Raw genomic sequence first — 12,758 nt, forward strand, 5'->3', positions numbered from 1 at the left:
TGTTTCCTTCTGACTGCTTGGAATATTTTCTCCTTGACCTGGGAACTCTGGAATTTGTCTACAATAACTCTAGGAGTTTTCCTTTAGAGATCTCTTTCAGGGGGTCATCTGCGGGTTCTTTCCATTTCTATTTTGCCCTCTGGTCCTAGAATATCAAGGCAGTTTTCTTTGATAATTTCTTGAAAGATGATATCTAGGCTTTTTTTTTTATCATGGCTTTCAGATAGTCCAATAATTTTTAGATTATCTGTCCTGCACCTATTTTCCAGGTTAGTTGTTTTTCAAATGAGATATTTCACATTGTCTTCTATTTTTTTATTCTTCTGGTTTTGTTTTGAAGTGTCTTGATTTCTCATAAAGTCACTAGCTTCCAATTGCTCCACTCTAATTTTTTTTTTTTATAAATTTGTTTTTAGTTTTCAAGATTTACTTCCACAGGATTTTGAATTCCAAATTTTCACCCCATCTTGCCCCTCCCCCACCCCAAGATGGCATGCATTCTGAATACCCCTTCCCCTTGTCTGCCCTCCCTTTTATCTCTCCCCTCTCTTCTCTTATCCCGTTCCCCTCCTATTTTCCTATAGTGCAGCACAGATTTCTATACCCCATTTCCTGCATTTCTTATTTCCCAGTTGCATGTGGAAACATTTTTTTTAAGCATATGTTTTTAAAATTTGGGTTCCAAATTTTCTCCCTTACTCCCACCCCACCCACCCTCATTGAAAGGCAAGCAACCCAATACAGGCCATACATGTGCAGTTATGCAAATCACTTCCATAGTAGACCTGTTGTGAAAAACTAACTCTATTTCCCTTAATCCTATCCTGTCACCCCCATTTATTGTATTCTTTGTTTTGACTCTGTTCCTCCTCAGAAGTACTTCCTTCTGATTACCCATTTCTTGATCTGCCCTGCTCTCTATCATTCCCTTGCTCTCTTGTCCCCTTCCTCCCCTATTTTCCTGTAGGGTAAGAAAGATTTTCATACGCAATTGAGTGTGTATATTATTCCCTCTTTAAGCCAAATCCTATGAGAATAAGATTCCCTCATTTCCTCTCACTTTCCCATTTCCCCTCCACTGTAAGAACCTTTTCTTGTCTGTTTTGTGTGAGATAATGCACCCCATTCTACCTCTCCCTTTCTTTTTCTCTGAGTATAATCCTCTCTCACCCCTTAATTTTATTCTCCAGATATCACCCCTTCATCTTCAACTTATCCTGTGCCCTCTATCTATCTATCTATCTATCTATCTATCTATCTATCTATCTATCTATCTTTCTATCTATCTATCCACACATCTATTTTCCCCTCCCACTACCTTAATACTGAAAAAGGTCTCATGAGTTATAAATATCATCTTTCCATGCAGGAATGTAAACAGTTCAGCCTTAATAAGTCTCTTATGATTTCTCTTTCCTGTTTACCTCTTCATGTTCCACTTGATTGTTATATTTGAAAGTCAAATTTTCTATTCAGCTCTGGTCTTTTCATCAAGAATGCTTGAAAGTCCTCTTTTTCACTGAATATCCATTTTTTCCCCTGAAGGATTATACTCAGTTTTGCTGGGTAGGTGATTCTTGGTTGTAATCCTATCTCCTTTGCCCCACAGAATATTATATTTCATGCCTTCTGGTCCCTTAATGTAGACACTGCTACATTTTGTGTTATCCTGATTGTGTTTCCACCATACTTGAATTGTTTTTTTCTGGCTGCTTGCAACATTTTCTCCTTGACCTGGGAACTCTGGAAATTGGCTATGATATTCCTTGGAGTTTTCTTATGGGGATCTGTTTAAGGGGGAGATCGGTGGAGTCTTTCAATTTCTATTTTGCCCTCTGGTTCTAAAATATCAGGGCAGTTTTCCTTGATAATTTCTTGAAAGATGATGTCTAGGCTCTGTTTTTGATCATGGCTTTCAGATAGTCCAATAATTTTTAAATTCTCTCTCCTGAATCTATTTTCCTGGTCAGTTGTTTTTCCAATGATATATTTCACATTGTTTTCTATTTTTTCATTCTTTTGGATTTGTTCTACTGTGTCTTGATTTCTCATAAAGTCACTATCTTCCAATTGCTCTATTTGAATTTTTAAGGAAGTATTTTCTTCAGTAAGCTTGTGGACTTCCTTTTCCATTTGGCCAATTTTGCTTTTTAGGGCATTATTCTCCTCATTGGCTTTTTGGACCTCTTTTGCCATTTGGGTTAGGCTATTTTTTAAGGTGTTATTTTCTTCAGTATTTTTTTGGGTCTCCTTTAGCAACACTCTCAGTTTTTCCTCTACTTCTCTTACTTGCTTCTCAAAATCCTTTTTTTGAGCCCTTCTATGGCCTGGCACCAATTCATATTTTTCTTGGAGGCTTTGGATGTAGGAGCTTTTATTTTGTTATCTTCTTCTGGTTGTATGCTTTGATCTTCTTTATCGCTAAAGTAAGATACTATGGTCTGACCCTTTCTGAGCTGCTTGCTCATGATTCCAGCCAACCACTTGAGTTATAAACTCTTTGTTAAAGTAGGAGTCTGCTTCCAGTGCAGAAAATATATTGTCCCAAGCTTCAGGTGTTTTTTCTAGCTGTTTTCAGAGATACTTCTAAGCTCCTGTAAATTTTCTGTTCTTTCAAGGTGTTATGATCAAGGTCAAGGTGTTTACTCTTTCCTGGCCTGTGCTCTGGTCTATGAGTAACCATAACCACTCTTTTCTGTCTTGGAGCTGTGAGGAGGATTCTCTCCCTACAGCCACTACAAGCTTCACCACAGTAGCACTCCACCTTGCCCCAGGACCACTGCCCAGAGCTGTGACACAGATTCAACCAAAGGGCAAAGCAAGAGAATCCTGTGCCAATAAAAATATTCCTTCAATTCCCGTCTGATAAGCCACTTGATTCCCCCTCAGTCTGTGTTCTGGAATCTCAGGAGCATCCACTATCCTGGGGCCTCACTCAGGGACTGGGGCTGGGACTCTGTATTTCTCTCTCACTGCAGACACAGACTTTTCCCATTCACCTTCTAAGTTCTCTTTGGTGTTCATGGGTTGAGAGTTCTGGAAACCACAGCTGCTCATGATTCAGTCCTCTGAGTATTGCTCCAGTTTTGCTGAGGCCAATGCACCCATGCTGAACTGCTTTCCTCTCCCAACCTCGTGGGATATATCTTTCTGATCAATCATCCAGGTTGTCTTGGGCTGGAAATTTGTTTCACTCTGTGTTTTTGTGGGTTCTGCTGCTTTAGAATTTGTTTGGATGCATTTTTATGGGTATTTGGAGGAGTTTAGGGAAGAGCTCAAGCAAATCACTGGTTTTACTCCACCATCTTGGCTCCACCTCCCCCCCAACAATTTTACTTTTGAAAGAGTTGTTTTCGTCAAAGCTTTCTTTTTCCTCAAAAAATTGGCCAGTTTTATTTTTAAGGAGTTCTTTTTTTAGTCAATTTTTGTGCTTCCTTTCCCAAGCTGTTGACTGTTTTTTTTCATGATTTTCCTGCATAATTTGCATTTCTTTTCCCAATTTTTTCTTCTATTTCTCTTACTTGATTTGTAAAATCCTTTTTGAGATCTTCCAAGAATACTTTCTGGACTTGAAACCAATTCACAGGTAGGCATGTTGACATTATTGTCTTCTTCTGAGTTTATCTTATGATATTCTTTGCTGCTTTTATAGCTTTCTATTGTCAGGGCTATTTTATGTTTCTTATTCATTTCAGCCTATTTCATAATTTTAAAACTTGAGCCCTGCTCCTAGAGCATAAGGGACACTGTCACAAGGTTTTCATGCTTGGGGCTAGGGCCTTGCTCATTAACTTTTTATACCATGTCCTCAGGTGCTTGCAGCTTGCCCACTGTGCTGGAGTGGCCTGGTCTAGTTGTAACTGTTGTTGCCTGGGTTGCAGGGCTGGCAATTTGCCTTCTGCAATGGACTTGGAGGCCTTATAGCTGGCCTGCTAATCCAGGACCATGGGACCTTCTGTTGCATATCTGTGCTGTGGCTTGCCCAGAACTGTCTGCTCTGGGGATGTGCTCCCCTTTTACCAAAGTGAGATAGACATTTCATAAAGTCCTTCTAGAAAGGACTGGAAAATTGTTGTACTCTATCTTTTTGTGGGTTATGTCACTCCAGAATCCATCTGAAGACTTGATTTACCTTTTTGTCTTCCAGAGGTAAACTAGGGGAAGCATAGGAAACTTCCTTGCTTCCCTCTACCATCTTGACTCTGCCCCCAGTGTCATTCTTTCTCAAAAGCTTTTTTCCACATCTATAGAAAGAATCATGTGGTTCTGCATGTTTTGATTATTAATGTTATATTCACTATTTTTCTAATTTTAAACCATTCTTAAATAACTGTTATAATCCAATTTGGGCCTAATATTCTTTTTTGTTTGTTTGTTTCATAGAACATATCTTATACATAAATGATTAGTAAATGGTTGATTCTGGAAGATTAGGAGAATAATTGTTACATTAAAATAAATTGGAACCTTAAGAGAAGGGACCTATTCAAGGAACAAGGTGACACTTTTTTTTTTGGAAATTTTTTGCAACTTTTTTAGTTTGAGGTGTGAAGAAATAAACATGTTGAGTAACTTTCTTCTGGATCACTGGGAGTATATTAAACATAGATTACAGATTTAGAAGTAACCTGTGTAAAAAGCAGGAGATGAAGCAGTGGGAATAAATAAGAATGTTAAAAGAAATGAGAAAAAAAGCATCAAGGAAAGATTCTTTTTTTTTTGTAAAACACCAGATAAATACCCCCACTTTATTTTAATAATCAATGTGGCTTGATGCCAGTGGTATTTTGAGGGAAATGATAAAGTGATGAAATTGTCTTCTTTCCCCAAGTTTAGAAAAAAGTTTGTAAATTTGGACCATTTATGTGCTTTCATATAATCTAAGCTCATTGAATATGAAAGTTGTAAAAAAAAATCCAAAGTTCATCCATAGCAAGCTTCATAATGAATAACTTGTCTAAGTTCAAAGGTAAAGACATTACGTGAAAACATATCCTATACTCTTCCTTTCAAATCATGCCATCACCCTGTCCAACTAGATCTATGGCAGCTACACAATGATGCCTTCCTTGAGAACCTGAGTTTAGTGGTATCTTTTCACTTTTAAAACCACTAACATTTCTCATTGATATAAATGTTATGGATATCTATAGATCTCTATATAGAGCTATATATCTAAACCTACATCTAAGCCTGTATTTATGCCATAAATATCATTGCTATGATATCATTTCTATCATATCTAACTCTTTCTCTTCTATCTGTAGTATTTTCTTCTTTAAACAATACTGAAGACAATAGCCAAATCACAACTCTATGTTAATATGTGAATGGGGTGGTGAATTAAGGAACTATAAAATTATTTAGAGTATAACCTCATGGAGGGAAGGAAATAAATCTTATTTATCTTGCTATATCCTCTTGTATGAAGAAGCATAATTTAGTGGATAGGAGTATGCACTTAGAATCTGGAAGACCTGGTTTCAAAATACAGTTCTAAAACATGCTAGCTATGTGAGTTTGAGTAAGTCACATAGCACTTTCCCTTTTACCCTCTCCCACAGAATTCCAAGAAACTAACAATATAAATTTCAGATTGGTCAACGATAGTGAATGCACTTTCTACAACAGAAATTTTCTGATTTATCATATCACAGGTCTTGATCTCTCAATTATATTAAATAAATTATTATCTCCACAATAACAGCAATAGTACCTAAATATAAATATTCGATAAATACTTGTTAATGAATTGGTTGAAGTTTGTAGCAGATGTCCTTAATACATGTTACTTTAAAGAACAAATAAGGATTCATGGTCAACATTACACACTCAAGAAAATAGTTCTCTTCAGCCAAATTTTAATCTGTGTCAAAAGAGTTTTAAGGAACATTTTTCAGATAGAACAGTTGTAGTTTTGAAGTTACTTAAAATTTATGTTCTGTAACTCTTTTTCTACAGTATTGACAAATGGTTAAACAGAAAGGAAGGCAAGAAAAAAATCAATGAGATTTTACCAAGTTTTCATTATTAGGTCAACCATGCCTGACTCCAGCTTGCATGCTCAGATTGGGTGCTGTGATCTGTATAAGCCTTTAAAACAGATTCAGGTTAACCAACAGGATCAAGGGGAAAAAAAAAAGAATATTTTTACAAATTCTTAAAACATATACCTCATTTAAATGAAAAGTGTGTGTGTGTGTATAACTCTTAGAATACCATTAAATTTTTCATTAGAATTAAAAAAAAAAACTATTAAAGCTACAAGGGATTTTAGATGTCATCTAGTCCATATTGTTTTCATTTGAAATATGAGGGAAATTAATTTTGGAGAGTAGAAATAACATACCTATTGTCACAAAGTAAATGTCATCACTGGAACTTCAATCCAAGTTTTTTTTTTGTTCTAATTTGATGTTGTTAAATTGCTTTTTCAATTCTGCCAGATAATTGGCATGGGGTGTGTTTGCAGAAACAAAAGATTCAGATATTTCCTAGGTCTGTGATTCTGAACACTTAACCTCTCTCAATCTCAGTTCCTGATTAAAAAAAAATGGAGATATGAATGGTATCTGTTAGATAGAGAACATTGCAAAAAGCAAAATGGATGACTTTAATTATATTAAATAGAACATTTTTTCTATAACGTCAATGCAACCAAGATGAGAAGAAAAGTAGAAAATTTGAAAAACAATTGACCTGGAAAATAGATCCAGGAGAGATAAGTTAAAAATTATTGGGCTATCAGAAAGCCATTATCAAAAAAAGAACTTTTAAGAAATTATCAAGGAAAACTGCTTTGATACTTTAGAACCAGAGGGCAAAATAGAAATTGAAAGAATCCACTGATCTCCTCCTGAAAGAGATCCCCAAAGGAAAACTTCTAGGAATATTCAGGCCAAACTCCATAATTCCCAGGTCAAGGAGAAAACATTGCAAGCAGCCAGAAAGAAACAATTCAAGTATTGTGGAAACACAATCAGGATAACACAAGATTTAGTAGCTTCTACATCAAGGGACCAAAGTCCTTGGAATATAATATTCCAGAGGGGAAAGGAGATAGGATTACAACCAAGAATCACTTACCCAGCAAAACTGAGTATAATCCCTCAGGGAGAAAAATGGGCATGCAGTGAAATATGGGACTTTCAAGCATTCTTGATGAAAAGACCAGAGCTGAATATAAAATTTCACTTTCAGATACAAGACTCAAGAGAAACATGAAGAGGTTAAAAAAAAAAGAGAAATCATAAGAGACTGATTAATGTTGCACAGTTTACTTTCTGCATGGAAAGATGATATGTGTAACAAGTGAGTCCTTTGTTGGTATTAGAGTAGTTGGAGGGAAAAATTGTATGTATGTATGTATGTAGATAGATAGATAGATAGATAGATAGATAGATAGATAGATAGGTAGGTAGGTAGATAGGTAGATAGATAAAGGGCACAGAGTGAGTTAAAAATGAATGGGTCTTATCTGGAGAATAAAATTAAGGGGTGAGAGAGGATTATACTGGGAGAAGGAGAAAGGGAGAGGTAGAATGGAGTAAATTATCTCACATGAAACAGACAAGAAAAGGCTTTTACAGTGGAAGGGAAATGGGGAAAGGTGAGAGGGAATGAGTGAATCTTATTCTCAATTGGATTCGGCTTAAGGAGGGAATACCATGCACACTCCATTGGGCATGGAAATCTATCTTACCCTACAGGAAAATAAGGGGTGAAGGGGACAACAGAGTATGGATATGATAGAGGGGAGGGCAGATTGGGGGAGGGGGTAATCAGAATCAAACACTTCCAAGGAGGTGCAAGGTCAAAAGAGAGAATTGAATAAATGGGGATGGGTTAGGTTGAAGGGAAATATACTTAGTTTTTCACAACATGACTACTATGAAAGTGTTTTGCATGACTACACATCTATAACCTGTATCAAGGTACTTGCCTTTTCAATGAGGGTGGGTGGGGAGAGAGGATGGGAGAAAACTTGTAACCCAAAGTTTGAAAAGCATATGTTAAAAATAGAAAAAAGAAAAGAAAAAAGAAAAGAAAAAGAATTCTTGAAAGTCCTCTATTTCACTGAATTACCATTTTTCCCCCTGAAAGATAATACTCAGTTTTTCTTTGTAGGTGATTCTTGGTTGTAATCTTATCTCCTTTGCCCTCCAGAATATTATATCCCAAGCCCTCTGGTCCCTTAAGGAGGAGATCAGTGGATTCTTTCAATTTCTATTTTGTCTTCTGGTTCTAAAATATCAGGTCAGTTTTCCTTGATAATTTCTTAAAAGATGATGTCTAGGCTTTTTATTTAATCATGCCTTTCAGATAGTCCAATAATTTTAAATTATCTCCCCTGCATCTATTTTCTAGGTCAGTTGTTTTTTCCAATGAGATATTTCACATTGCTTTCTAATTTTTTTTTGGATTTGTTTTACATTGTCTTGATTTCTCATAAAGTCACTCACTTCCAATTGCTCTATTCTAATTTTTAAGGAAGTGTTTTCTTCAGTAATCTTTTGGACTTCCTTTTCCATTTGGCCAATTTTGCTTTTCAGGGCGTTCTTCTCCTCATTGGCTTTTTGGACCTCTTTTGCCATTTGGGTTAGGCTGTTTTTTAAGGTGTTACTTTCTTCAGTATATTTTGGGTCTCCTTTAGCAAGCTGTTGACTTGTTTTTCATAATTTTCTTGCATCAGTCTCATTTTTCTTTCCAGTATATAAATAAGGTTAGGTTTATGAGAGTATGTACATATATGGCTAGGCTCATGGGGGTAAAGAGGTAGGTTTATCTTAAGAAATGAAGTAATTACCTTAAAATAGATTATATTAAATGTGATAAACTTGTCATTGGAAGGTGGTTTAGATGCCATCTATTTAATTCCCTCAATTAACATAAGCTATGCTTCACCTAAAGCACTGTCAATTTTTAAAAATTTTTTTTAATATTTATTGTGTGCCCTCCCCATGTTTTTTTATAATAGTTTATCTATATAATGTGTATACATCATGTACTATAAGCTCCATAAAAACAAAAATGTGTTATTTGTTTGTATATATACCATTGACTCCACTAGAGTCCATTTCACATGGTAAGTTCTTAATTATATTTTGTTGAAATGATTCTTGTTCAGGTTTTTTCAGCCCATATATGTGAACTTGATGCAGTAGGAATGTCTTAGGAACAGAGTGGTGAATAAAGAAGATTGTTGTAAGAATCAGAAAGCTTTTAGATAATCCATAAAGATTGACTTTCCTATGGCTACTCTAAGCTAGGCTATTATTATTTTATATACATAGAATTTTTTGAAGGGTGCAATTGAAGAAGAATTTTTCATCAAACATGTGGTCTTCCAGTCATCAATCTTTGTAAAAAACACTGTGTTGTTTGCTGCAAGTCCTGATATATCTCACATCATTCCAATATACGTGGTCTAAACTATTCAGCTGGAGGAGGGTGAGAAGATGGCAGCAAGGTGATATATTTTCTAGAATAAAATATGTATATACCATAGAAATGGTCTATCAGCACAGACATGTTGGAATGACACTATAGTTCGGTGGTGAATTGGCCTAAGAATTGAATATTAGAAATAAAATGCTCTCAATTGCTTTGAAGAAATTACCTATTCTTTAAATGACTAATCATCTTTTGAAAGCAAACATCCACTCATTTTCTTCTAGTAAAGCTGTATGATTAACAATCATAGAACTGTACAAACTCTAGAGAATTAAATTTGGGACTCACTCAAAGGCCCATAAAGTGTTAAATGAACTTTGTATAAAGCAACTAAAACATATTAACAAATAATATAATGTATACTCAATTGGGGAAGATATAAACAAACTGTTCTAGAATGTCTATTATTGTGCTGTGGGAAATAAATATGGGCATAGCACTATACAATGGTTATTAATAGATGCAAAGTGAAATAAGCTGAACTAGGAAAAAACATACAATAACTACACCAATGTAAACAGAATGAACAATAAAATGAAATTGAATCTTGTGTACTTATACAAACCAACATTTATTCCAAAGAAGAAAAGAAAAAAAAATCACTTTCCTTTCAGTTGAGATATAAGTGAACACAGGTATAGCTAATGTTGAAAATGTTGTTGCACACCATTCATGGATTGATTGAATTTGTAAAAATATATTTTTTTATTTTACTTTTCTTTTAAATCTTAGTTATAAGGAAGCTGAGTAGAGGAGGGAAAATGGTCATACTCCGAAATGACTGACATAAAACCAAAACTAAGGAATTAAAAAATATATACATGTGTATATGCACCAGAAGTCATGAAAAAATATCATCTAAAAAATGTGTGTCCTTAAAAAGATAGGTCAATCATGTACAGAAGGACAATGTACTCTGGTAACTTTTTAATGTTAAGAGATTCTAAAGTCACCAGAATTCTGAGACAGACCCTTCTAAGAAAGTTTTTACTTGAGAATGTGGACAAGAGTGACACAGAATGACAAGGTGTGGATAAATTAAAATGAGTACCATGGAAAAAACTATCTAAATCAGTGAAATCATTGATCAAGCAAAATCCTGAAATGAATATTTTTTGTGTGATACAATCTGGTAAAATGGTGATGCCAAATATAGTGGGCTATGTTAGTGAAGGGCAGGCTGTGGTAAGTAAAGATTTTAAGAATAGATTCTTTGATGCTCTATGTGCCTGTCATTTGAGGACTGGCTTCAGTATGTTTTGAAAAGCATAGCAAAAGATTGGTCACTACACCATAAATATTTAGTATATAACAAGTCTAAAAGACATAGTGTTTTGCTACCATTCTCCATCATTGTCAGTCATCCTAGCCCTCTTCTTTTGTGGCTTCCTGGGCTAGACCAGGCTGCCCTGGATACTTGAGATACCTCCCTACCATATACAACTCTGACAAGGAGGCAGAGGTGATGGCGCTGCTGGCCAACACAGAGTGCAAGGTCAAGGACTCACAGTCCTTCTTCTCTGGCCTCTTTGGAGGCTCACCCAAAATTGAGGAGGTGTGAGAAATCCACTCAAGAGTCACAAGTATGTTTAAGATAGCCAGGAGCTGGAGTGCTGCCGGAAATGCATTCTGCCCAGTGGCACAACTGCACCGTCAGCTGCAGAGCAAACAGGATGTGGCTACCAGTTTTGTGGATGCGGGGAATGCCTTCAAGAAAGCAGACCCCCAAGAGGCTATTAACTGTTTTATGAGAGCAATTGAGATCTACACAGACATTAGCCTCTTCACAGTTGCAGCCAAACACAACATCTTCATTGCTGCGATCTATGAGGCAGAGCTGGTGGACAATGAGAAGGCCATAGCTCATTAGGAGGACTCTGCAGACAATTACAAGGGGGAAAAGTCCAACAGCTCTGTCAACAAGTGCCTGTTGAAGGTGGCTGGCTATGTTGCTCAGCTGGAGCAGTACCAGAAGGCCATGGAGATCTATGAGCAAGTGGTACTGCTGAGGTACAGTGCCAAGGATTATTTCTTCAGGGCCGCTCTTTGTCACTTCTGCATTGACATGCTGAGTGACAAGTTGGCTGTACAGAAATAGGAGGAGATGTTTCCAGCTTTTTCTGATTCCCAAGAATGCAAGCTAGTCAAAAAACTCCTGAATGCCCATGAAGAACAGAGTGTGGATGACTTCACTGAGTTATTTAAGGAGGACGATTCCATCTTGAGGCTGGACCAGTGGCTCATCACCATGCTTCTATGCATTAAGAAGACCATCCAGGGGGATGAGGAAGACCTTCACTAGCCCCCCAGCCCCAGGGGGCCTTTGTCCTCCATTTTTGGGTTGCCCCTGAGCACCCCTTGCAGGGCTAAAGAGATTGTAGTATGGATGGAGAGGAGGGAGGTATGGGGGAGACCCTGCCTGTATGCCTGTACCCAGGGGATTGAACCCCACAGCCAGAGTTCAGGAGGGAGTCCTGCTGTAAACCTCGACCCCTCCAAGCCCCAGCACAGCTGCATAGAACTAGGATGTCAGCCTAACCCATGCCTTGGCCTGCCCTCTCACCACTGAAGGCAGGGGTCATTATCTGCTTCCCTTTGGTCCCCCACCTTCTGCGGGCCCATCAGTCTCTGCCCTCCATTCTATGCATCCTTTCTTTCAGCCCCCCCCCCCTTAGGTTTGGCCCTTTGGCTCAGGATGGCTCTCTCCTCCCTCTCCCGTTTCCTCCACTGTGGGGGCTCACAAGGTTATTGATAGACAGACAGACAGACAGACAGATAGATAGATAGATAGATAGATAGATAGATAGATAGATCAGTCATGAGAGATCACATCCCTTAAATTTACAGACCTTTTAATCATTGAATTATCTGTATTTGGCTGGGAATATACACGCAATACCTATATATCCATAAATGCTTGATTCTATGTATCTATCTTTGATCTATTATCTTGTTCTTTTAAGACAAAGAGGAATTTATTGGCACCACAAAGCATCAAGTGGTTGGAATGGGGACAACCACCCAATCCAAGCTGCAACCTGTTTTTATATACAGTAGTAGAACAATTTACACATAAGGGTAAAACAATACAGATTGGTAGACATTTTAAGAGTGGGTGGAATAACTGTCATCTCAGTTCCTCTTTATTACAGCATTGTTGGGAAGTGGGAATAACCTACAGGCTTTCTAAATTATTTTGTGCATTAAATGCATGTATATGTAACTAGAAATATTTTAGACTCCCCAATGTAGTCTTTCTTTCTTTGTAAATTATTTGGAAGTATAATAGGGTGATCAAAGGAGTC

At 36.9% G+C, this 12,758-nt stretch overlaps 1 pseudogene; it reads left to right on the plus strand.

Moving 5' to 3' along the window:
- The first annotated feature begins 10,590 nt into the window (after positions 1-10,590).
- Positions 10,591-11,755, plus strand: LOC110192138 (alpha-soluble NSF attachment protein pseudogene; annotated as a pseudogene).
- The last annotated feature ends 1,003 nt before the right edge of the window (positions 11,756-12,758 follow it).

Source organism: Phascolarctos cinereus, unplaced genomic scaffold (assembly GCF_003287225.1).
Source record: "Phascolarctos cinereus isolate Bilbo 61053 unplaced genomic scaffold, phaCin_HiC Scaffold_2;HRSCAF=192, whole genome shotgun sequence".
NCBI lineage: Eukaryota > Metazoa > Chordata > Mammalia > Diprotodontia > Phascolarctidae > Phascolarctos > Phascolarctos cinereus.